The sequence below is a fragment of the Thamnophis elegans genome, chromosome 6, assembly GCF_009769535.1.
Source record: "Thamnophis elegans isolate rThaEle1 chromosome 6, rThaEle1.pri, whole genome shotgun sequence".
Classification (NCBI taxonomy): Eukaryota; Metazoa; Chordata; class Lepidosauria; order Squamata; family Colubridae; genus Thamnophis; species Thamnophis elegans.
Window position 1 is genome coordinate 56,335,665 of NC_045546.1, and position 3,173 is coordinate 56,338,837.

The window sequence follows — 3,173 nt, forward strand, 5'->3', positions numbered from 1 at the left end:
AAGTGGTATTAACACTTCACGTGATCTTGATTCCATCCCTCTGTTTATGCAGCCTAGAACTGTGTTGGCTTTTTTGGCAGCTGCTGCAACCCTTTATGGCTACAAATATCATTGGATCTGGTAGAATTCCAACAAGGAGAATAAAATTTGATATCTAAACTAGAAATAGATGAAAGAATGCTATGTAACAGTAAGTTAAGGTTCAAAAACAACAGGATTTTCGGGGGGGGGGGGATTATATATGTAAATAACTAGATTTTAAAAGGAATGATATTTCCTTAAAGCACAAAATTTCTGTTGCTAAGTAAGACAGTTGTTAAATGAGTTTCTCCCAATTTTATGATCTTTCTTGCCACCATTGTTAAGTGAATCACTGTAATTGTTAAATTAGTAATATGTCTGTTAAGTGAATCTGGCTTCCCCATTGATTTTAATTGTCAGAAGGTTACATGGCCCCAAGGCATGCAACTATCATAAATGTGAGTCAGTTGCCAAGCGTCTAAATTTTGATCATGTGACCATGGGGATGTGGCAATAGTTGCGTGAAAAACCATCAGCCACTTCTTCAGTGCTGTTGTGACTTCAAACAGTCACTAAACTAATGCTTGTAAGTCGAGGATTACTTGTACTTCAAGGTATATTCAGGAGAAGTATAACATTTTGGGCAAATGTTTTTCAAGAAAGCTACTGCATTTCATTTAGGTCATGGGTCCTCAAATTACAGCCTGGGAGACGAATGCGGCCCACCAAAGCCATTAATCCAACCCGCACAGGACCATGAGGCTGCCCTGCCCACATCACCTCGCCCACCCTTTGGCCGAGCACTAGACTTACCTTCGCGAGCCCCACAGGCTGGAACTGAAAGGTAAGACCAATTTTGGTCTGCAGAGACATTCTGGAGGTGGGGGAGGTGAAAAATGAGGCACACAGATGTCCCAGGAGGCCAAAATACAAGCCATTTTCACCCATTTTTGGCCTGCAGAGACATTCTGGAGATGGTGGACGTGAAAAATGGGGTGCACAGATGCCCCAGGAGGCCACAAACCGGGCTGTTTTCATCTGTTTTGGGCCAAAAACTGAGCTGTTTTTGCCCATTTTTTGTCTGTAGAGATGTTCTGGAGGCAGGGGAGGTAAAAAATGATTTCATGAATTAAATTAAAATATTTTCAACTATTGGCCCATCTGAAACTGAAAAATAAAGGTAAAAATTGGGGGGGGGGGGGAAATCGTATATTATTGTATATCTTCAGAGAACCTGTTGGGATGTCAACATTTTAGTCAAAAATTTCTGGCCTCAGACAGATTGGAAATAAATTAACTGTATATGAAAAATTTATGGAATTTGGAATGAATTCAATATGAAGAAGGAAGATGAAGAAGGGAGTTTTCAGACTGAATTTTGCAATATTTGCTCCCATTCATGACCCAAATGACATCAAAGTTCTCCATTTTTATTTTTGTTCTCCATCACTTCCTGAATTGAAGCTCAACAATTTATAATTGAATGAAAACAATTCTAAAAGTTGAATTTCTTTTTCAATCTGTTTTTACTAAATATTACTAAGCCTTACATTCATACAAAGTATACAAAAGTAGCTCATATTTGGCAACAGCTATAAGGATATTCTGTGCTTTCTATTGGGAAATATGTACAGTTCCTTCTGCAGAGGAATAGCTAATTAAATTTGGGAATATACCTTCTCAAAATAAATATGTATTGAAAAAATACAAATATCTCTCAAAACGTTTAACTTAGAAACCTTACTTGGGTTATAATTCAGTATATAAACTCATAACTGAAACTTGGAGTTCTTTGAACAAAGTTGTTCTAACTTTCCATAAATGTTAAATAAGAGTAGATCTTCAACATCTTGGATAGAAATTACTGTAATTCCTAATCTAGTTATTTATACTGTGCTGATTATTGCTGTTGGGAGGGGGAAAGGAAGGAAGGAAGGACATGGATGTTTACAAAAACTCTAGTTTTGAAATGTTATACTCATTTACAACTGATTAAAGAAATATTGGAAAAAATTAGTATGCATTTTAAGTTCTTTGTTTATGGGCAGGATGTATCTTTTCAAAACTTTTTCTTTTTTCTCAAAAAAAAAAAACCTTAGTAACTTAATACAAATATTAAAATAATTAAGAAAGAAACTAATTGTAGTAGTAGATCTATTGTAGCCAACCTGAGGAAGTCAGTTCCATGAAATCTGGCCATCATAAGAATTATACTGTTAAAAATGAATGCCAGAATTTTCTTGTTCTTTTTTTCTTCTCATAATCTTTTCCTTTCTTTCTAGATTGTATGTCAGTCTATTTTTATTCAATAACTGTTCTGGGTGCCTTTAATAAGAATGAAGGCCATGAGAAGGTCGCACTAGGTGATCACATGACTTTGGGACACAGCAACAGTCATAAATACGAAGCAGTTGCCAAGCATCTGGATTTTGATCACGTGACAATGGGGTTGCTGCAGAAGTTGTAACTGTGAAAAACTGTCATTAGTCACATTTTTCAGTGCTGTTACAACTTTGAACAGCCATTGAACAAACTGTTGTAAATCAAGGACTACCCATAGATGTTGGAATTGTATACAGTATGTTGAATATATATGTTGAGGGAGATTTTGAGAAAGGGAGGAGAGGAGCGAGTCTAGAAAAAGATAAAACTAAGTGAAGAATAATAAACTTCACCTGAACTATCTGGTGACTCTATTTTTTCTAAAAATGCAAACAATGTGCAAGATCTGGTTATGAAAATCAAGGCACACAGTGAAAAAAAATGGGACTAAGATGAAATATAAGAATGACCATACTAATAACAATGAGTACAACCACCAGCACTGTTCCCTCTAAGGTGCGCGGCTGCGCACGTGGCAAGAAAACACTGCGCAGCCGTTTCTAACCGCGCGCAGTGATTTCTGTCACAGGCAGAAGGGGAATATCTGCTGCCGCCTCCTCCTCCTCCAACAGCACTTCCGGATTTGCCGCCCGACACAGCTGAGGTGAAGCCACCAAAGCTCTGGTCAGCACCCCCGCCCGTGGCAGTGGTGCCTCTCCCTCCACGCAGAGCACCTGAGCTGGCCCCTGCGTTATCCCTCCCCCTTCCACCTCTGCCGTGCTTTTGAGGAGCCATGAGGCTGCGGGAGCTAGTAGGAAGGCGGCGGAGGG

General features: G+C 38.7%; 1 long non-coding RNA gene across 1 annotated transcript; it reads left to right on the forward strand.

Annotated features, from left to right (window-relative positions):
- Window positions 1–364: 364 nt before the first annotated feature.
- LOC116510829 lies at window positions 365–2,413 on the forward strand. Its single transcript, XR_004255672.1, has 2 exons — window positions 365–865; window positions 2,304–2,413. It is a non-coding gene; the product is annotated as an uncharacterized LOC116510829 (long non-coding RNA).
- Window positions 2,414–3,173: the final 760 nt, after the last annotated feature.